Source organism: Chlorocebus sabaeus, chromosome 21, assembly GCF_047675955.1.
Source record: "Chlorocebus sabaeus isolate Y175 chromosome 21, mChlSab1.0.hap1, whole genome shotgun sequence".
Taxonomy (NCBI): Eukaryota; Metazoa; Chordata; class Mammalia; order Primates; family Cercopithecidae; genus Chlorocebus; species Chlorocebus sabaeus.
Genome location: NC_132924.1, coordinates 12,923,313 through 12,947,391, shown reverse-complemented (window position 1 = coordinate 12,947,391; position 24,079 = coordinate 12,923,313). Strand labels below are relative to the sequence as shown.

The 24,079-nt window shown below is 37.8% G+C and overlaps 1 pseudogene; it reads right to left on the bottom strand.

Annotated features, from left to right (window-relative positions):
* The window catches only part of LOC119620643 (rab GDP dissociation inhibitor beta pseudogene), a 42,704-nt pseudogene extending 22,972 nt beyond the window's left edge, over positions 1 to 19,732 (bottom strand).
* Positions 19,733 to 24,079: the final 4,347 nt, after the last annotated feature.

Below are 24,079 nucleotides of genomic sequence, written 5' to 3'. Positions count from 1 at the left end.
ATGAGTATGCTCAACTTCAAAGCCACTTCTACACCTGGAGTTTTGGATATACAGAACTGTTGTGACAAACAACTGTATGAGTTGATACTGTTTCTGCTTTCTAATTGAGGAAGGGATTCTCCTGACTCAGCCTCCCAAGTAACTGGGAACATCCCAAGTGGGGATTTGAACCCAATTCTTCCACTTTTCTCCAGTGATCTGTCTCTACCTGATTCCTAAAGTTACCAGGAATCTGCCCTCTACACTTTTATTTAGGATTTTCTTTCAGTGCAAAATGCCCTTCCCTACATGCTAGCAAACTTAATCTTCAAGATCTTGGATCTTTAATTGAAAAACCCAAAAATCTTTAGGAACCTGCAGTGCACCTGGGTGCTGTGTTACGTGCCAAAGAAACTCCAGAGAGAAATTCTGTTGCCTTTGTAAAAGTTGTCAAAATCAAAATGGAGTCAATAGTGTCAAGGGTAAAACAAACAAACAAACAAACAAACAAAACCCAACTTTGACAAGTAGAGCTGCAGAAGGCCGTAAAATAGAGGGAGAACCATGTGTGTATGCCTACTAACAAAAAATGTCACAAAAAACTGCAAAAGCCACAGCCTTGCACAAAAGCCATCACTGCTTTACACAAAAGTTACTTCTGCAAAGATATCTTCCCAGCAACTGCCTGTCCAATCTTGGACTGGCATCACCTTTGTTACTGAATGTGTCAGGTTGTTCTTGCATTGCTATAAAGAAATAACTGAGATTGAGTACTTTATAAGAAAAAGGGGTTGAATTCGCTAATGATTCTGCAGGCTTTACAGGAAGCATTGTGCTGATATCTGCTCAGCTTCTGGAGAGGCCTCAGGAAGCTTACAGTCAAGTTGAATGGGAAGCAAACATTTCACATGGCAAGAGCAGGAGTGAGAGAGAGAGGGAATGGAAATGTCACACACTTCCAAACTCTAGATCTTGTGAGGACAGTACCAAGGGAATAAGTGTTAAACTATTCATGGAAACGCACCTCCCTGAGCCAATCACCTCCCCTCAGACCCCATCTCCAACACTGGGATTACATTTCAACATGAGATTTGGGGTGACAAATATCCAAACCCTACCATTCTGCCTCTTAGACCCAAAATCTCATGTTCTTCTCACATTAAAAAGTGCAATCATGCCTTGCAAATAATTCCCCAGTCTTAATGCATTTCAGTATTAACTCAAAGTCCAAAGTCTAAAGTCCCATCTGGAGATGAGTTTCTTCCACCTATGAGCCTGTAAAACTAGAACAAGTTATTTATTTCAAAGATACAATGCAAGTTCAAGCACTGGGTAAATATTCTCATTCCAAAAGAGAGAAATTGGCCAAAAGAAAGGGCAATGAACCCCATGCAATTCTGAAAGAGTACAAAGAGAGGAATTTTACAGCTGGGCCTCTGGGGGTGACATCATTTATCTGTAGAACTTTGATGCCCACCTGAGTCTTAAAGCCAGCAAGTTTTATTAAGGATTTCGAAAGGGGAGGGGGTGCAAGAACAGGGAGTAGGTCACAAGGTCACATGCTTCAAAGGGCAAAATGAGAACAAAGATCACATGCTTCTGAGGAAACAGAACAAGGGCAAAACAGAACTACTGATAAGGGTCTAAGTTCAGCTGTGCACGTATTGTTTTTATAAACATCTTAAACAACAGAAAACAGGGTTCAAGAGCAGAGAACTGGTCTGACCTCAAATTTACCAGGATGGAGTCTCCCAATCCTAGTAAGCATGAGGGTACTGCAGGAGACCAGGGTGTATTTCGGTCCTTATCTCAACTCATAAGACAGACATTCCCAGAGCAGCCATTTATAGACCTCCACCCAGGAATGCATTTCTTTCCCAGGGTCTTAATTATTAATATTCCTTGCTAGGAAGAGAATTTAGCAATAACTTCCCTACTTGCACATCCATTTATAGGATCTCTGCAAGAAGAAAAATATGGCTCTATTCTGTCTGACCCTGCAGGCAGTCACACCTTATGGTTGTCTTCCCTCGGTCCCTGAAAATCGCCGTTATTCTGTTCTTTCTCAAGGTGCACTGATTTCATATTGCTCAAACACACATGCTTTACAATCAATTTGTACAGTTAACACAATAGTGGTCCCGAGGTGACGACATTCTCACCTTACAAAGATAACAGGATTAAGAGATTAAAGACAGGCATAAAAATTATAAAAATATTAATTTTGGGAACTGATAAATGTCCATATTAAAATGAAATCTTCACAATTTATGTTCAGAGATTGAAGTAAAGACAGGTTTAAGAAATTACAAAAGTATTATTTGGAAACTTATATATGTCCATATTAAAATGAAATCTTCACAGTTTATGTTCCCCTGTTGTGGCTCCAGCCAGTCCCTCTGTTTGGGGTCCTGACTTCCCACAACAGCCTCCAATTTCATATTTCCCCTCAACACTGCTCTAGTAGAGATTCCATGTGAGGGTGCCACCCCTGCAGCAAGCTTCTGCCTGGGAACCGTGAAATCTAGGTGGACACTGCCAAGCCTCCTTTACTCTTGCACTCTGCATGCCTATCAGGCTTAACACAACACAGAAGACACTAAAGCCCTTTGGTTGTGCCCTTTGGAGTTGTGGCCCAAGTTGATATGAGGCCCTTTCAGACTTAGCTGGAGCCAGAGCAGCCAGGATGTGAGGAGTAGCTACCTGTGGTGGAGCAGGACAGGGGCACCACAGGCCTGGCCCTCAAAACCATTCAGTCCCCCTAGGCCTCTGGGTATGTAATAGGAGGGACTTCTTAGAAGATCTCTGAAATGGCCTTTTCTAGGCCTTTTCTCCTTTGCCTTAGAAATTTGCAGTTGGCTCCTTTTTCATTATGTGACTATCTCTAGCAAGTGGTTGCTCCACAGCTTTCTTGGATTCTTACTCTGATAAAGCGTTTTTTTTGGCACATGACTAGGTTGCAGATTTTCTAAACTTTTGTGATCTGTTTCCTCTGTAAATATAACTTTCAACTTTAAGTCATTTGTTTGCTCCCCCATCTGATTTAGGCTGTTAGAAATAGCCAGACTATATCTTTAACACCTGCCACTTAGAAACTTCTCTTACCAAATACCCTAGGACATCACTTTTAAATTCAAATCTCTACACATTTCTAGGGCATAAAAAAAATGCAGCCAAGCTCTTTGCTGAGGCATTGTGAGGATGACCTTTGCTCCAATTCCCAATAAGTTCCTAATTTCCATCTGAGACTTCATCAGCCTGGACTTCAACGTTCATATTACTATCAGCATTTTGTTCACAAACACTTAGTGGTCTCTAAGAAGTTCCAAACATTCCCTCATATTCCTGTCTTCTTCTGTGCCCTCCAATCTTTTCCAACCTCTGGCCATTACCCAGTTTCAAAGCTGCATCCACACCGCCAGGTACCTTTATAGCAATGCCCCACACCTCAGTAACAATTTTCTATGTTAGACTGTTCTTGAAGTGCTATAAAAAATCTGACACTGGATAATTTATAAAGAAAAGAGATTCAATTGGCTTATGGTTCTGCAGGCTTCACAGAAGCCTGTGGTGCCAGTGGCATCTACTTAACTTCCGGGGAAGCCTCAGAAAGTTTACAATCATGGTAGAAGGCAAAGGGGATGCAGTGAACTCACATTGAGAGGGCAGGAGCAAAAGAGAGATCAAAAGTCCCATATACTTTTAAACAACAAGATCTTGCCAGGACAGGACCAAGGGGATGGTACTAAATCACTCATGAAAAATTCACATGCACGATCCAATCATCTCCCACCAGGCCCCACCTCTCATACTGGAGATTACATTTTAACATGAGATTTGGAAGGGAAATATCCAAGCTTTATCATTTATCTTTGTAGCCAAGGATATTTGTTGTAAACAATCTTGTAATTCTTCTCAGTTTAATCTTTATAAGCCTTTGTCTTCCTTTACCCCACAGAATATGCACATATTTTTATTATGGTGTGTGCATTCCCATTGTATTGCTTTATTCCCAAATAAATAACCTTTTATTCTGGAGCCTCTCTTTTTGTTATTAATATTGACATCTTGATCAGTCTAATAGAGAATTCCCTTGAATCTTGGTCAAATCTCACTCTTCTTCAGAAGCCCTTCTATGTTTCTCCAGAAAAAGTAATGTCTGCCTTTTCTTCACCTTCCCAGCTGTTTCCCTGTGTCTCTGTTTTGACATTTATCAAAGCTGTCCTTTTATTCTACCTACAGGTAAGTCCGTGATATCTGCAGAAATTTGAATCCTGAGGGGCAAAAAATGCTATTTTTGGACTCTGTCCCCTTCAGTCTTTTATATGGGAATCAATAAATATTTGTGCAATTTGGGAAGTGTGGAAAAAAATACCCAAGGCCAGGCACGGTGGCTTACACCTGTAATCCCAGCACTTTGGGAGGGTGATGTGGGCAGATCACAAGGTCAGGTGTTTGAGACCAGCCTGGCCAACATGGCAAAATCCAGTCTCTACTAAAAATACAAAATTTAGCTGGGTGTGATGGCTGGTGCATATAATGCCAGCTACTCAGGAGACTCAGGCAGGAGAAATGCTTAAACCCAGGAGGTGGAGGTTGCAGTGAGCCAAGATTGTGCCATTTCACTCCAGTCTGGGCGGCAAGAGCAAGACTCCATCTCAATAAATAAATAAATAAATAAATAAAAATTTAAAAAATATATTCCATGATACGTAGTGGAAAGAAGGAAAAGAAAATCAAAGGCTCATTAGCCAGAAAGAATAATCCATGGTTAATTATTCAGTATGGTATAAAGATTCTCCAATGGCAGATGGTACTTGGGTAGTATGTGTTAAACTTTTGACCAGTAATTCTTTCTCTGTTCTTCTCTTTCATCACCTTTCGGAATTTTCATAAAAACAACTTGGAGGTTCAGATGCTTTCTGGACTGTCATGCTGTCACTATGATTATTACTGTGCTAATCACCAACACCTTGCAGATTAGTGGAGATTAGCAGTGGGCCTGAGGAGTGAGAAGGCAGACTGACTCAGAGGTGGCATTTGCAAAAACCCTCAAAGGAGTCCAGGTGAACAGGCTAGTAGATAAGAAGTAAACAAAATATTTTGAATTATTTCTCAGGAGGATCTGTAGAAGCCACTGTACTCTATGAATCAATGGAGGGGTATGAAGATTGATCCTGTAGTTCTTCAAGTAGTGTCTCAAAAGATAAAACATGGGACATACTTTCACTAGAAATTAAGAATAATAAGATGAGAAGAAAATGTTTCAAGTCTCGATTAGTTTGTGATTCTCAGGATTAAATAAAGCAATTGGGATTTTGTTACATGGGGATTTTTCAGAGCCCTCAATAAGCCAGTAAGCATGGTGAGTTCTTAAGCATAAAATCAAACACCTAGAATTTCCCTGCCTTATTTAACCACAGAATCCTGGACCATATTCATCTTCTTTTTATAGCATAGAAGTTCTGCAGAGCACTCTGGAAAATTCTGACTGAAATGCGGAATTATAAACAGAAGGGAAATTGTCTTTCTTTGAGAAGTCATTAGTACCCACTTATGTGTGTTACATGCTTTCATGTATATTTTTCATTGAATCTACCAAACTCAGTGATATAGAAAATACTATTTTCTTTCAACAGATGTGGAAATGAAAGTTCAAAGAGCTTAAGGGGCATACTGAAGTTCAGCAGAGTTATGATTTAAATCAAAGTCTGGCTGATTATATCCCTAAATTGACAGTGATGGTGCATCTCCTTGACAAGAAGAAGAAGGTCTCCAATGAGCTTGAAGGCAACACAGGATCTCCACCATGATTAGATTCCATTGACTGGGTGACAGGTATACAAATAGTTTTAGCAGTTACTGTAGTCATATTAAAATGGAATATAAGATTAAGTTGAAGATGGGGCAAGGAATCTTGGAAACTGAAATACTATTCTAGATAGCTTTGCCTCCATGTTAGTTGCCTGTAGGAAATATTTGCCCTGGAGAGAATGGAAAACTTTGAATACTTGGTTAGAATCAAGAAGGGGAAAAGAAAAAAACAAAACAAAAAACAAACCAGAAACCACTTCTTACTGATGCCCGAATTAAAGCAGGTAAATTTTTCCACCCAAAACTCTCTAAGGTAAAACACCAGTTTCTTTATCTAGTTTATCTTGTCGGACTGTGGAAGAGGAAGGGTCCTTCTGATCCCTTCTCTCCGCGGCCACACCCAGTACATTGAAAATGTAGTGTCTACAGGCTGACATTTCATGGCAGATCTGAGCCAGTGTAAACACCGGCCCCTAAGACCCTGGTTCATTAAAATGTTCCTGCTCTTTGCTGCATGGCAAATCCTCATTTCTTTAGGATACAGTTAAGGTGAACAGGGGAGAGGCATTTCTGTAAACACAGTTTCCAGGAAAAATTGTCAGGTGAACAGTAAAGGATTGTCAAGCACTTAGTCTTAAAAACTGCAATGTCTAGAATATGAAGAGTGGTGTGGTTTTTGTTAAGATGGAATATGGATACCTCACTTTATCTTTCCTACTGATTACAACTAAGAGCCCTGAATGGAAATCATTAAAAAACCCTCTCAGGGTGATCCATTGTGTGTGTGTGTGTGTGTGTGTGCGCGCGCGCGTGTGCAAGTATTGCTGTATGTGTGTGCATTTTGCTCTGTGAGATTTTTCCTCCAATATGTCTTGAATTAGACTCAGGAAGGCCTGAATCCATGAACTGTGCAACAGGCAGAACAGGAAAAGTCCAAGAGAAACCCACTGTTACTGGTTCAAGGACTGGCTTCCTTACAGAATGGAGTTAGAGAGAGCAATACTTTCTCCTCTTCTTGTTTGTCTGTGTGTGTGTTGTTTTTATTTTTTCCCAGCTCAGCCCCTAGGTAAGTCTCAGTCCCAAAAGTACCCTTCAGAGGAGGCAGTGGCAGCAGCTGCTGTTCAGACACCTAAAACTCCGAGAGAAAAAGCCACCTCCCTGACAACAGTAACAAGAAAAAACTTCCCCTGTAATGGGAACAGTGGTGGGGGGAATCTCTGCCACATGCAACTTCCCTCTTTCTTCTTGCTGCTTTGCCCCAGAGGTAGATCCAGTTTAAAAGTATGTGACAGCACAAGGGTACGGTAGCAGATATATATATATTGTTTAGAAATAATAAAAGTTAACTAGAAATCAATAATGGAAAAATGACTAGGAAACCTTCTAAATATTTGGGAATTACACAGCGGATGTCCATAGTTTTCTACCCGGAATACTAGAGAAAAAGCTCCTGTGTACTGGAGAGTGAAGGAAATGACAAGGACTGGGGATCTCAAGAGAGGGGTCCTACAAAGCTGTGTCTGAAGTCCTGGGCCCAGCCTAGAGCTACAGATGCGTAGGATTGATCGGAAACAGCACACCAAATTGACTGACAAAGGAGCCATGATGTAGACCAACAACGAGGAAGCAAACTGGGCTCCCCAAAGGAGCACAGACAGAGCCAATTTGGATATCCCTGCAAAGACTTTAAGGCTGAACTGACATCGGGACTACAGAAAGTGAGTCAGACTGGCAACTTGATCCTAACTAGGATCAATGGTAGATTAAGAAAAACAAAAGGATAAGAGGAAAATCTACCATGCAAACACTAAAGAAGGTTGTATTGGTATGGTAATATCAGACAAAGTAGACTTCAGAAGAGGAAAAAAGATCGGATAAAGAGGGACATTAAATATTACAAAAGCAATAATTCATTAGGAAGCTATAATACACCTACATGAGTATGTGCTTCATAACAGAGCTTTGACATGTGTGAAGTAAAAACTGTCGGAAAAGGAAGGAGAAATGAACAATATCCCATTCAGTGATAAAATAAGCAGAAAGAAAATCAGCAAGGACAGAGAAAACCTAAACAACTTCAACTAAAAGACTAAATTGATCAATGGGAACACACCACACAGCAACAGCAGGATGCATATACTTTTCCAGTTCTTATGAAACATGTATCTAGTTAGACATATCCTGGATCATAAAACAAACCTTCACAGATTCAAAATAATAGAAGCCTGGGCATCATGGTGAAATCCCATCTCTACAAAAAAATACAAAAAATTAGCCAGGTATGGTGGTGTGCACCTGTAGTCCCAGCTACTTGGGAGGCTGAGGTGAGAGAATTGATTGAGCCCGGGAGGTCAAGGCTTCAGTGAGCTGTGATTGTACCACTGACCATTGCAGCACTCCAGGCTGGGTGACAAAGCAAGATCCTGTCTCAAAAAAAAAAAAATAATAATAATAATAGAAATTTTACTATATATATTCCTTGAAAATAATGAAAATTAACTGAGAATAAATAACAAAAAGAGAACTAGAAAATCTACTAATGATTTGGAAGTTAAACAACAAACTTTCAAATAGTTCAAATTATCCATAGTAATTCAACCAAGAAATCTCAAAGGAAACTATAAAATATTTTGGAGTGATTTAAAGTGAAAATAAAATGAAATGTTGGGGGAATGAGCTAAAGCAAAGCTTGGCTCTATCTCCATATGGAGGACCCATACGGAGGATTTGTAGAGTGTTTCTGTATTAACACCCTCCCTTATGCACTAATTCTGTGAAAGTAAGAGGATATGTTTCTACTGCCTATTTGAAAAAAAATAGAGAGGTCTAAAGATTTTAAAATATATTAAAATTGGATATGTTGAGAAAAACTGAATCCAGCAATAAACAATTGATAAATGTAAGACAGAGGCAGCAGAAAAAAGTGAAGTAGACTGGAGCTTTAGAACAGGCATGTTATCATCTTCCATTTGTATTTGTATCACACTTTATATTTTCAGCACATGTGCACATAATTTCCTTTGACATTTATCACAAGCCTGTAACACCCACCTCATTTTGTATTTGCAAACATTGATGTAAATATCTGACTATCTAAAACTGATGAGGACTATGCTACTTTTTGTGACCCTCTTTTTATCACATCTCATGGCTTTTTCTAAATTATACATGAATATCAATTTATTCTAAACCAGGCTTATGAAGGAGAGTAAACAGCCTTGTAGTGTTACCTGGTGTAATAGAAATTAAACTGCATGCTTTGTAGAATAAAAACTAATTAATTGCATTTATAGTCTATTTACTGGTTACTAGCCTCACAATTCCTCTCAATTACATGTTAGCCCTGTATAATTACATTTTTAAATGACTTATTCATTTGTTCTACCCAAACAGCAACAGTTAATTTTAAATTGATTAAATATACTCTAGGAATGAGCTTATGAACTGTATTTCAAAGAATAAATCATACTTTTAAAGAATAGAGTCGAGCTTAATTAATTAAATTGAACCAAAAATGTAGTCAGTGATCTTTCTGTCATCTAAATTTAGTAGCTGGGGTCATCAGAGCAAGACGTTTGCACTCATTGACATTACATAAGTCAAACCAATCAGTTTCACATACATTTGAATAATTTTGATCATCTTTGTAGTAATTACAGAATCAAACATCACTTTAACAGTAATATTCAAACACTGACATTCATTTAAATACCATGATGGATGGTTAAATTGGGTAGCTATGAAAGATTCAATGAAAATAATTTTTAAAATTATAGAGAAATGAAACAGTAATTTCTGTTGGAATAGCATAAGCTAAATAATAATAGTTTAATTTTGAATAATTACCCATGAGTGGAGACTTCAGGGCATTTATTTATTTTTGAAGAATAGTTCACATGGGCTTATGGCACAGATTTGAAACAGTTAGACCTGCCACTTTATTAGCTGCTTGATTATAGCCAGGTTTCTAAATTCTCTAAACCTCACTTTCTCATTCTATAAAATAAATATAGAACAGTATCTACTTATTAGTACTATTGCGGGAATTAAGTAAAACATACATAGCACAGTGCCTGGCATAAAGGTAAAGACACAATAAATACAACTACTGTTGTAATTATTATTTTTATTAATACTATTATTAGCATTGCCAAGACTCTTTATTAGGTAGAAAAATGAGATTAGTGCAGACAAGTAAAGGGAAGAAACAAAGTTGTCAATACCTTGATATTATTAAAATACAAGCATCAATTCTTGAGACAGGAGTCACAGGCTTGACATTTTTACAGAAATTCCCCCATCCAGGCTTGCAGGCAAATGGCTGATCCAAATCAAAGTGTTGGCAAATAAATCAGAAATTAGGAAACAGTGAGGGATTAAAACTAAAGATAGCCTAATTAGGTGTAAGGTTAAATGTTGATGTCTAATTGGTCAGAAATCAAGGGGTGGAACAAGTAAGAGATATTAAGTCTAGAGGCAAAGTCATAGCAATAAGTTTCCATTTGAAAAACCTCTATTTCAAGTAGTTATACTATTCACCGTCAGTCAGGAGACAGAAAGCACACTGGGAATGTAAACATGGAGATTTCAATATGAGTAATTATTATGTGGTAATATGTCTCTTCAGCAGTTGGTACAATAGCATGTATGCCAGCGACCAGCCACGTCAGCTTCCAACTGATTTTCCAACATTCCTGCAAGAGACTTCTAGCACACCAGAAAGAAGGAATACATGAGAATTCTTAGGACTGAGAGACAGTGCAAAGGAAGGGGCTGATTGGGAGGGAATCTCCTCTCTGGTGCTGAGTTTCAGACAACAGGATGGTGCAACTGGCTGGATTGCCTTAGCCTAGGCATGGTCCATAGGCTTTGTGGTGAGGTTACAGTGCACGAAACCATGAGCATGGACTGGTGAGCACAAAATCTTCTGTTGCGGGTAAGGACAGCATGGGTCTGAGACACTGGAACTCTCTTGCTATGGCTGAGGGTGTGCAGAAGGGGATCACTGCGGGGTGGTTGTCTCTCAGACATGCCATTCTGCCAGCTACCAAAGAGAAATGATACTGGCTCCAGCTCCAGAATCACAAATCAAGGCAATGAGGGTAGATTTGGATTTCAGAGATAACAAATTGATAATCACCCAGCAGCAATAGCTCACATTATTAAAAATCACTTTGTGCCAGGTACATAAGCTTATTTAATTTTTATAGTAGTCTTATGATTTGGAAACTATGGGGCCTTCTGGCCAAAAACCATGAGGAACACACTTAAAGTAAAAAAAAAAAAAATATATATATATATAGAAAGAGAGTTCTATATATATTAGTTCTTGCAGAGAAGAGAAGCATATATAGGAAACTGGGGCATCTCAAAAGAGGGGTATGCCATCAAAGGTTTGGGATGTGAGAGTGAATCTCAAAGCAGCCTTGGTAGTTACATCCAGAATTTATAAACCAGGCTAATCACTTATTTTCAATTTACAGTTTGTCTCATGATCCCACAGCAGGGCCACTATTTGAAAGGTTTGTAATAGTGCCGATGGTTACAATCTTAGCCTACCAGAGCTAGACTCTTCCAGCCCCAACAGTCTAAGTTTAGCCCTAAAAGTTGATGACTGTTGTCTTTTCTACTGTACTACATAGTGTGTGTTACTACATTCAGAAAAATAAGGGAATGGCCTGTATTGGGACCACTTTCTATGTTTTGAAAATCAAATAAACTTGATGATTTACATTTAAAGGTAAAATTGGTTATAAATGCCAAAATTGCTTATTCCTTTTACCAGCAGCAGCTTCTTCTTCTTTTTAAAACAGTGCATTAAAAATCATCCATGACACAGCTTTATCTTACCCTGAATGGAAGCGAACATTTGAATATCTTGATTTAAGGTGACATACATGGTATAACTCTATTATTACATCTTCTGATCCAAAGATTTAGTCTATTGTAATTTTTTGTTTCATATCAATAAAGTGTCTTTCCCATTGATCTTACATTTGAATGAGCTCAGATTAATTCCATGAGTCTCACCAGATTTATAACCGGAAGAGAAAGTGGGGATTGGATTGAATTTATTTAAATTTAGTCTAATTGAAACCGAATCTCCCACAAGTCATTACTAAAAACAGCTTGTCTGACAGGGAAATATGTACAGTGCATATTCGAGTTCTTATAAAACTTTAATTCCCTTTTCACGCTCTTTGTGTCAGGGACATATATTGAAGTAGAGAAAATTTATCATCTACTTTTGAACATTTAATGACTAAAAGAAATAAAGACAGATCCAATTCATGTAGAATGCATTTTGCATCATAATAAGCTCTGTAACTTAAGCCCATGTATCAGTGGATGATCTAGAATTATGTTCAATGGAGAATTTCTCAGTAGGTGCACAGTGGTTTGGAAAATTTCCAGCTCTGCATTTATGAAAGTGGCGGCAGTATATTTACATATCCAGTGTTCAAAGTGAACTTAATAGGGGTGAAACGGGAGAATCCACATGGCAACATAGACTTTCCCACTGTGTAAATATCCTACAGGATGCAATTTAAGTCACTTATGTATTCCTAAATACTTCTTACATATTTAAAAAATTAGGATAAAGGAACCTGTATTTCATTTTAGAGTAAAGTGTGTACTATACCGTTATTTGGAGCTGGGGATGAAAGGATGTGTCAGACAACCCATGACTGGAATGGATCTTAGTATGCTGAAAGAAAGAGTTTCATTAAAAGATAATTTCATTTCACTGTAATAAGAGTAATGATAGAGACAAAGTAGAATATGACACAGACACAAACTACATAACCCAGTTTGTGCAGGTGAAGAAATGAGAAAACCAGTGCCCTTAGGAGGATGAGTAGCAGTTACTACATGGGTAGTGGAAATGGATTTACTGTTAGCAAATATTTTAATACTTTGGGTACTCCACCATTTGATATTAATGGGCACTAAAGCACAAGCCAGAAGTGTCAAGAGCTGAGATTTGAAAGGGAGGTGGAAGCCCGATTTTGGAGCAACTTGAAAGTGGTGTCGTGTTATGGAACTTGAACCCTTTTAGATTGTTCATCCAACATCTGTGATTACTTTAGGAAGAAATGGGTTTCGGGGAATGAAGTGGAGAAGATGAAACAGTCAAAGTTTAAACATAGTCAAGACAAGGTATCATGGTGATGTAAATTTAGGCAGCTAAGATTAGAAAGGAGAAGAGGATTCAAGAAAGGATTTCCAATTCATTCTGCAAAAAGAAAAGGAAAACAAACAAAACAGGAGACATTTTAGAAGTCTTCACAGTTTTGTTTTGTTTAATTAAGTAGAAGATAAAATCAATAGGGTAAAGATAATCAGACTTACCTAGCTTTCTGCTTCTAAGTCTTAGAACATTGCCTGGCGCACTGACCAACATTTGAGGAATTGAATGCCACATCAGAATTGTGTGTCTGAACTACAGGAAATCAGCAATGGAGCTGATTACGATGACAATTCACAGCATTAACTGGACCTAGCTTTGTTTCTTTTAATCACTAAATGTTCAAAAGTAAATGATCCTTTTTTCCCTATACCAACACATGTCTATGATTAATAAACTAAATGTTGAGATGTTTTAGTGATATATTAGTATGCCTAGTGTAATAAGTAATCTTTATAAAGTCATCACAATTTACACATTACTTTCACATTTATTAACCATTTCTACTCTCAAAATAATGCTCTAAGTTAAGTGACATGTGACTATCCCCATGTTACAGTGCAAAATGCCCAGGACCCCAATTCCCTAGAAGCCTAATTTCTGGAGGTTGCTCTGTCTTTGTGATTGCAATGTTGATGTTTGAGGAAGCAGAACCCAGCACTTAACCAAAAGTTCTTTGTTTTCTATGTTTCCTCACAAAGCACCAGGGTTATAAATCTTAGAGTGATTTGTTTGTTTTTTTCAATTCTGCATTATTCATTGTTTATGACTCTCAATTCTATGAGGTTGAGCAGCATGCCTTTGCACTCGATTAAATATCTGTGTTGCAGAAATAAGAGAGTAAGGTCTGAGTGTCTGAGGAGGGCCTTGGAGAGGAGCTTCTGAGGTCTCTAAATAAAGTAAGGGAATACACATTACTATTTTATTGAGTGTGTTTTAAGGGCTATTTAACATTAAGCTACTGCTCTGAAGATTATGAATAATAAGTAGCTTACTTGTTTTGAAAAAAAGTCTGTAATTCCACAAAACTGGCTGAGTTAATGCACTAGAAACCTATTAAGCAGAAATCCTGTTGCACCGAAGTGTTGTTATTTCAACTAGCAATTCATATAAAAATCACTGTTTTTAGATGCCTGCTTCCTCCAACCTCTTGGTACAGACACTATTTTAGTTAGCCTAAAAGAAAAGGTTGCATTTATGTTCACAGTGCATCTAGAATTGACTAACTGATGAGGGTGGAAGGAAGGCAAAATAGTAAAAAACAAAAACAAACAAACAAAAAAACACTGAATAAATTTGAAAAATCCCTTGATCATTTCCTAATGCCCACATTCTTTAGCCCTAGGAAATTCAATTTTGAAGTTTATCTTTCTTAGGATAATTTATCAAGGCCTCTACTCATTTTTCTTGTTTATTTTATTTAGTCACAAAGGCCTCTGTAAAGAAATGTCAAAAGCATAATTCACTATATTAAACAGCATAATTAAACATATAAACCAAGCACAGAGGATAGCAAGTTAGTCCTAAATGGCGGGAAATGTGTTCCAAGGGAGCTTTTACACGGAATTCAAACCCAAGTAGGCATGTAGAAACCAAAGCTGGAGTGCACCTATAAACCAGGCAAAGCAAACTAAATGTGCAAAGACACATCCCTTTAAAAAATGCTAAACTGAGCAGCAGCCTCCTCAGCTACCAAGTAGACTATTTGAAAAGTGGCAATGGCCACCTTCTCCAGCTGTTTAATCTGCTGCCCACCATCCCGCCCCTGACTCCATCTGTTTTTGCCTGTCCTCTGCATTCTACGTCCTGGATGGTGGTTCCTTTTAACTGTTGCCCTCTTTCCTTCCTGTAGTTTGTTTCGCACAATGGAAATCCCAGCAGGATGTAGTGTGAAAAGAGAGAGGGTTATAGTTTTCAGTCCCCATTTTCTCCTTTACTTAAATGGATCTGGCAGGAGCTTCATCTCTGTCCCTACTACGCACTGCCTACCCCCTCCGCCCTTTTTTGTTGTTGTTGGTTTGTTTTTTGCTTTCGGTTTTTTTTTTTTTTTTTTTTTTTTTTTGAGGCGGAGTCTTGCTCTGTAGCCCAGGTTGGAGTGCAGTGATGCGATCTCAGCCTCCCGGGTTCCAGCTATTCGTCTGTCTCAACCTCCTGAACACCTGGGATTACAGGCGCCCACCACCACACCCGGCTAGTTTTTGTATTTTTAGTAGAGACAGGGTTTCATCTAGTGAAATCCAGTCTCAAAATTCCTAACCTCAAGTGATTCGCCCGCCTTGGCCTCCCAGAGTGCTGACATTACAGGCCTGAGCCACAGTGCCCAGCCCCCAACACGGCCCTTTTTCTTGCTGGGATCTCTGGAAGCTTCCTTCCAGAGCTATGGCTCTAGCCAGCTCCAGGAACACCCCTCCCCCATCTTGACTCCTCAGGTCTGGAGTGTAAAGGTTTCTAGTTCCTGGGACCTTCTTTCATTCTTGGTTCTCCTTGCCACACCCCCACTAGTGCAAATAGTCATTTCATTCGATTTTTTCAGCCAATCCTTTCAACGTGCCATCTGTTTCTTTCCAGGATGCTTCCAGAATACAACTGTTTTCTAAGCCTCTCACCATAACAGATTTTCCTCATATGAAACTAATTTTGTGCTTGAATGACTCACTGAAGCCTTCTGATGACCCTGCTAAATAGCCTTTGAATTATGTTGTCTTTCAAGGTAGCTTTATTAAGGATGTGATAAAATAAATCAATGTCTTTCGTGCACAGGGTCAACAAACTTTATGAACCTGTGAAGAGAAAATTAAAACCTGGGACCCCAATTCACTCTGCAAAAGGAAAAAATTAAGCTGAAAACTGAGTCATGCAAGGATGTGCCATTCCCTTTGTTCCTAAGCAGAAAGCTGCAGATAAAATGTAGATCTCCACAGGTAGATACTCTGTGTTCACCTCATCTTATCTAAAGATCCAGTTTATTTGGTATGAGACAAATACATCATTGACTACTCCCCTATCTGCTCCTTTTCTCTTGCAACATGTGGATTTAGTAATGTGATCCTATCTTCCTTCTCTCCCCTCCAGCCTCTTTTTCCACTTTAATACTGAAGCCCTCAAAATCATCTTTGGAGAAAAACACAGACCATAAACTATTTCTGTGATTCCCGTTTTTTTCTCCCAGGCATTGTCTTTAACCTCGGCAAAATATACTTCTAAATTGATTGAGACCTGTTTCAGATACTTTTTGGTTATGAACCTATAGAGATCTTCCAAAGTTATGTTAAATGTGGATACTTCATATCATCTAGCATGAATCACTGGATTTATGAATATGCAATAGTGAAATAAATGTCACTTCAGTTTTAGAAAAACAAAATGCACTTTGGAAAAAGTCATTTGTTAAAATGTTGTAAGAATAATGACACAATTGAAATACTGCATATTTTCCCTTTTGATTTCTATTATTTTAAATCTCTCATTATCTCTTGTCCAGATTGTGGTCATCATTGACTTTCAAGTGTTGGTGACTTTTGCCTGTTTTCCGCTTTCCAGCTAGAACTATCCAGTAATGCTGTTTCTGCAGCTTTTAAGACTTCAGTAGTTCTTCTGAACTCAGAAGAAGGTGGAAGGTTATTAGGATGGTTGACAAGGCAGTTCCTTATCTGCTCCCTGACTCTTTCGTAAGTATTTGGACATGCAATTCTCCCACAAGAATAAACTTCTCCAAAAGCATTGAACTGTGCAGACTTTCCTGAACATAACCATTTTCACTTCCTTCAAGTCCTGTGTAATGCGCCTTTATCAACCAGAGTAAATTTTACTTTTTCTTTAAGTTGCAGCTGAAGTAGTTATCTGAGAAAACTTTTCTAACATTTTTATTTTTATTTCCATGAACCTTCTCTTTTCTTCAATTACAATTTACTCATACCCCCATGATAGAATATGCCATTTTATATGTGATTATTCATTCATATGCCCTTATTCTTCCTAATGGTATAAGCTCTCTGAGAAGGGAAACTAAACATTTTCATCCTTCAATGTCTGGTGCCAAGCATAATGTCGGGCATTCAAGAGGTGCCAATAAGTCTGTTGAATTCAAGACTGTGAGAAGTACCACTAAGCCCATGATTCAGCTTGGATTGTACAAAGAAAAGTCACTGTTCTGTGGACCCCTTCCACCCTCCATCTGCCATAATCTCAGTCAAAAGTCACTGTCCTGATATCTATAAAGTCTACTGAAGCGGCCAGGCACAGTGGCTCACGCCTGTAATCCCAGCATTTTGGGAGGCTGAGGTGGGCGGATCACCTGAGGTTGGGAGTTCAAGACCAGCCTGACCAACATGGAGAAACCCCGTGTCTACTAAAAATACAAAATTAGCCAGGTGTGGTGGCGCATGCTGTAATTCCAGCTACTTGAGAGGCTGAGGCAGAAGAATCGCTTGAACCCAGGAGGCAGAGGTTGTGGTGAGCCGAGATCATGCCATTGCACTCCACCTGGGGCAACAAAAGCGAAACTCCATCTCAAAAAAAACAGTCTACTGAATAATTTGCATAGAAAAATGCTCCTAGAACCTTATTAGTCAATAGCAAATCATGGTTGACTAAATTTCAAACAAGAAGAGCACCAATCTAGTAATGGATAACATGGATGAATTGATTCAAAGAAAGATTAATTTTGTATTTTTGTGAAGAAGCTTTTATGTTTCTTCATGCCAGAGTAATTTTCTCATATATTCAATAACAACATAAAGCAATGGAGAAATTCACTTAGATCAGTTTTCTCCTGATTTTAAATAAAAAGGTAACATAAGTCCTTTCAATGTATTCAACTGTAACATAATCCAATAGCTCTGATAAAATTCAATTTTATAATGGTCTAATTGAAAGTAAATTAAACAAGCGTATGTCGAAGTTTTATTACACCAAATAATATTTTAAATTACTCTGAAAACAAATATTTCAATTCTGATATGATGACTTTAAACACGATAATATTTGATTTTCAGAACAATCAATAAGAATTTCACATACATTTGGGAGCTATTGTCTATTGATTTTGTACAAAATTAAATCAAATTTCACTTTATGCCCATGTAGTCATAGTAAAGGAAGAAGAACCTGCAAAGCAGATTTGAGTTTTGTTAAGTATTTTATCAAATGCTTTCTATGGTAGTAGCAAGAATACATTTTCTTTCCCATCTTACTCCTGATAACCAAGATTGGACTAATGAAGCAGAGCATATGCATTTTATCATTTTACAGGTTAGTTGGGCATTTACAGAGAAAGGTGGTTCTATAATTACCCTTCTACCAGCCTTTGAGTATTATCATAGGTATGTATTATAAGACAATATATTTCTAAAGAATTGATATTTTATAGCCTATTCCTCAAAGAATTTGAAGAACATTATAAAGTGAAACACACATAAATCAGAACAATTAAAATTTAAAAGCAAATAAAAAACCAATTAGGAAGAAGATAAAGGCAAATGAAATAGTTTCCTGGAATGATTTAGTTTATGCCAAGCACTGCCTTCTGCCCTGTGGTTCATTCAGCAGCACAGGCAGAGAGGAAATAGATGTCAGCTCAAAGGATTCTAATTCTTTTGTTTCTTCTCATAGAACATTTCTTGGCTCAGCTAAAAAGTCACTGACACTGAATGCACTGGTGACTTTGGAGAGGTGTTCTTTGTTATATGGGCAGTGCCCACTACATAAATTCTAGTTTGAAAGCAGAGAGATATTTCCAAAACAGACTCTCTACAATCTGAAATGACTACAATGAAGCATAAATACCATGAAAATATGTAAACTATAATGGAGTTTATCTCTTCTAGTCTAAGTATACATCTTTCTAATGATCAAAATGCAAACAGATACGATTTATGCTCTAGGCCATACCAGTAGTTGAAAGCAAAATACTGGTTCCTAAATATGATCTGGGTGAAAGCTCTTATTCTCAGTGAGTTTGGCTTTCTGACCTCTGCAATCTGTCAGCTCCACAGAAAGAGTTGACATCAGCGTCATCTGCTTAAGAGATATTAGTCTACCGGTCCTTGACTGGGTATGTTATGACTACGTAGCAGCTTCTCATGCATTGAAAGACCCTCTTCATCTGAATGTTGTTCTCAGAAGCTGAAGGATCTCTACTGTCACCCTTAAACATTTCTTAAAGTTTAGTTTGCACTGGCTTAGACTCAAATTTGGCCTCTAATTCCTGCTATATATGTGACTTTTGGTAAATTAATTAATCTCTGGGTCTCTGTTTCTGCACTTGTGAAATATGGATGGTGTCTGCCTAATGTATGGTTTGTCATGAAAATTAGATGTGTTATATACCACAAAACACTAGGTGATACCAGGTGTCTGATGTCAGTACTTGTTGGTTCCGTTCCTCCTTTCTTTATCCTGGGGTTTGAGTTTCATGCTGTTAGGTACCTTGAGACATGAACTGTTTTATACTAATCTACTGTCAGCCCCTGAAGACTCACCTGGATGCAATTTTTAAGTCTTATCACTTTAGAATTTCTGCCACCTTCAGTGTCACTTTTGAACTTCTATTTTTATTTTATTTCATTTTACATAAGAAGATTTTGAATTATCAACGTTCTAATAAATCCAGTGATGGCTTACTTTCACCAGCTTCCTTTCTACTGGAGAAATGTTACAGATGTGTATATTACCTGCTATAAAATCATGGCAGATGACAGTGAATGGTAATGCCTTCATGCGCCCAACATGCCCGTCACTCTCATCCACCATGTCTGCCTGCTAATCACATTATGAATTTCAGAGTTGTATATTGCCCAGAGATAAGAGGATGACTTGTAGGATACATTATGTAACATAGGCCTCTTGACAAGTGAATGAATGTTAAGATTTTCTGATAGGGTTTATTTTCTAAATTATAGTTAATATCTGTTACTTTAGTTACTAAACAGATAGGAAGCAAAAATAAAATAAGATAATTTGAAGAATTATGAGCTTGTCTTATACTCTGCCCAAAAGAGGGTCATGTGGATCTCTATGGAGCTGAGTTGAAGGGACTCTTTTCTCAAAATAATTATATTTCTTCAAATTTGTTAATGAGTTAGTTTTAAATCAATGCATTTTATAAAATCAATTATGCAGAGCTTCATTTTAGTCTAAAAAATAGACTTTACCTATTGACCAGTTATTAACCTTCATTAAAGCTTTTTGTTGGCATTCTGTGTGGGAGATGTGCAAGGGGAGAAGAAAAGACACACACATAATACCTTTAAGGGTAAACAACTTTTATCCCACACAAATGGCAATACACATATAATAAGCAAATTATATAATGAGCACATTGATATAATAAGCAAATTGCAATGGGAAGGGGAGAAGGGAAATGATGTAGATATATATATATATCTTCATCAGACTATATAGATCTTCATCAGACTATGAAGGATTCATCACCTGACTAGGAAGCAACAGCCTGGGCTCCAGAGTCTGACACTTATCCGTGCACAGATGAGGAGAGGTCTCATAAAGCTTCAGAGTGGTCTGGGACTCTGGCTCTTTTTGTAATGAGTTGCTTGGCATGAGGCCCAGTCACGAGGGCCCTTCACAACTGGGCTCAAGGAACACAAACAGGCCAACTTGTTTTTGTGACTGTGTGTTGTTTTTGAATAACTAACATATATGAATAGGCTGAAATAGAGATTTCTCCGAAACAGTGCTGGATAAATGCCTCAAGGGGCTCATGCCACCCATTCGGGACTTGGTGACCATTGTTTGTGTCCATGTTCAATTGAGTTCAAATTTAATATTTAACTTTTCCTCCACAGTTGGGAGAACCACCATGATAAATGCTGCTTTAATATCCTGAGGCAGTTAAAAGTTCTCCATAATATGGGCCATATTTAATATATTCCTATAAATTTTAGTGTATCTAGAATTTGTGTTGCTGATGTTTAACTCTACATAGAGAAAGGAATTAACCAACCAGTGGAACTTCTGAAGTTCTTCCTGGTGCATGGTAGTTAGCCACAGCATCAATATAATATATAGTAATTATAGATGTGTCATAAGATGAATAAAGCTAAAAGTATAGTTTCTAGAATAACTGATAAGAGAAAATCTTTGTATTATTTTGGTAGGTAAAGATATTTTAGGGAGGGCATTAAAAAGCACTGATTATAAAAGGAAAATATGTTGATAATTTAACTTCTTCAATATTAAAAACTCTTGCTTATTAAAACAAAGCATTAAGTAAATAAAAAGGAAAACCACGGACTGAAAAAAGATCAGTCCTGTGACAAAGAAATTAAAATTTATAAATAACTCCTTCAAATCAATAATCAAAATAAAATAATTCACTAAAACTGGCCAAAATACTTAAGTAGACACTTAATATTAGAAAACATATGAAATGCCAAGAAATACATGAAAAGTTGATCATCATCATTTGTTATTAGGGAAATACAAATTAAGTTCATGGTGAGATACTACTTAAATATACACTTCAATGGATAAAATTAAAAAGAATGACAACCCCAAATCTGGATCTCTTATACATTGCTGGAGGGAATGTAAAAGTCTCATTTTGGAAAATATTAGATTTTGTCATATAAAATTAAACAGTCATCTTCCCTGTGTCCCAGGAATTCACTCTCAAGGGTCCTTTGGAGACTCTACAGGGAATGCAGAGAGGTTGAGGGTAAGAGTGTTAGAGAAGGAAGAGTAATAACTGTTTGCCATAGAAGGCAGTAGAATCCAGCCACATCAGCAATAGCGCAACTTTCAAACCTATCTAACTCACTTCAGAAATATACAACTGATGTATGCGTTTTTATTTTTTCCATTTACAACCAGGACATTCTTTCTGAACACACCCAATACTGTAATTCAATTATTCACATGGCTAACATTGTTTTTAACCAACTTTCAGTTCAGTCATCTTTTCTGGGAAGCCTTTCTTGATTCCCTAGTCTAAGGTTTAGAACCCTCCATTGTGTCTCAGCAGCCAGTCCAGTGGGGCACTCTCTGCTTCACTAGCAGGCAGAACTCCAGGCATTCAAAGCATTGACTTGCTTGGACCAACAGCCTGAGCCACTCCACCCTTTCTGTGTGGAGTTCCTGGTTCAGGGGAGCACTCTTCACTTCACACTCAAACATATCTACAGGCATTTGGATCATCCACTCATCTGGATCAGCAGCCTGAGCTGACCCATCCTTCTTGTGCATAGATCATGGTGCAGCAGGTCCCTTTATGCTTCACATTAAGGTAGATCTTCAGGGATTCAGTGCACCTCCTCACCCAAATCTGCAGCCTGAACCACTCCACCCTTTTTGTGCAGAGATCTTGATGCAAGAGGACCTCCTTGTTTCACACCAAGGAATATCCCCAGGCATTTGGAGTACCCATTCACCTGGATTAACATGAGCCACCTGTGCAGAGACAGTGGTGCAGTAAGTCCCTCTATACTCCATGCTCAGAAAGATCTCCAGGCACTGTATCACCCACACTTCTAGATTAGGAGTACCTCTGGGCATGTGGTGGCCACTCATTGTATGCTCTTGTGGTGCTGGCACTTGTGCCTGCCATCCTGGAAATAAAGAAAAAGAAGAAAAATCCTACCTGCATGAAAATATTTACAAAAATTATAAGTGCCAGTGCCTCAGATGAGAAGGAAACAGTGCAAAAGTTCTGACACCATGAAAAATCTCAACGTCGTGACACCACCAAAAAATCACACTAGCTCTTTAGCAATGGTCCCTAACAAAAATAAAAATTCAGAAATGATAGATAAAGAATTCAAAGCATGGATTAAAAGGAGGCTCAAATAAGAGCCAAATGGTGTTGAAAATTCACACAAGACACTTCTAAAGAAATCCAAGAAGTGAAGGAAGAGAGATAAACATGTTAAGAAGAAATCTATCAAAGCTTCTGGACTTGAAAATATTACTTAATAAATTTTACAATATAATTGAAAGCTTTATCAATAGACTTGACCAAGCGGAAGAAAGAATTTTAGAGCTTAAAGACTGGTCTTTGACCTAACCCAGTCAGAGAAAAATAAAGAAAAAATAATTTATAAAAGTGAAAAAAGTCTTCAAAAATATGGGATTATATAAAATGGCTCAACCTATGAATTACTGGCATTCTTGACACAGAACGAGACAAGCAACCTGGAAAACATATTTGAGGGAATAATTTAAGAAAATTTCCTTAACCTTACTAGAGAGGAAGACATTCAGATACAAGAAACCTGGAAAACACCTGTGAGATACTATGTAAAATGAACATCACCAAGAATATAGTCATTGGACTGTCCAAGTCATTGCTAAAGAACTAACCTAACAAGCCAGTAGAGATTGGAGGCCTATTTTCAGCATTCTTAAATAAAATAAATTCCAACCAAGAATTTCATATCCTGTTGAACTAAGCTCCACAAGTGAAGACAAAATAACATTTTTTTCCAGACAAGCAATTTCAAAGAAAATTTTTAGCCACCAGACCAGCCTTACAAGAGATCCTGAAGGGAGTTCTAATTACAGAAGTGAAAGGACAATATCTGCTACCACAGTAACTCACTTAAGAATGGAGCCCACAAACCTATAAATCAACTGCACAATAGGAACCTAACAGCAAGCAGCTAACAACTTTATGATAGGATCAAAGTTTCACATATCAATATTAACCTTGAGTATGAATGGTCTAAATGCACCACTTAAAGGCAAATAGTGGAAGGCAAATAAAAAACCAAGACTCATTGTTCTGCTGTCTTCAAGAGACCCATTTCACACATCATGACACCCATAGGCTCAAAGTACAGCAGTGGAGAAAGACCCATCATGCAACAGAAAACCAAAAAGAGCAAGGGTTGTTATACTTGTTTCCGACAAAAGAGATTTTAAATTATCAACACTAAAAGACAAAGAAGGGCATTACATAATGATAAAGGATTCAATTCAACAAGAAGACTTAACTACATAAATATATGTGCACCCAACATTGGAGCATCCAGATTCATAAAACAAGTATTTCTAGACATACAAATAGAATTAGATAGCTCACAATAGTAGTGGAGAAGTTAACATTCCACTGACAGTGTTAGACAGATCATTGAGGCAGAAAAT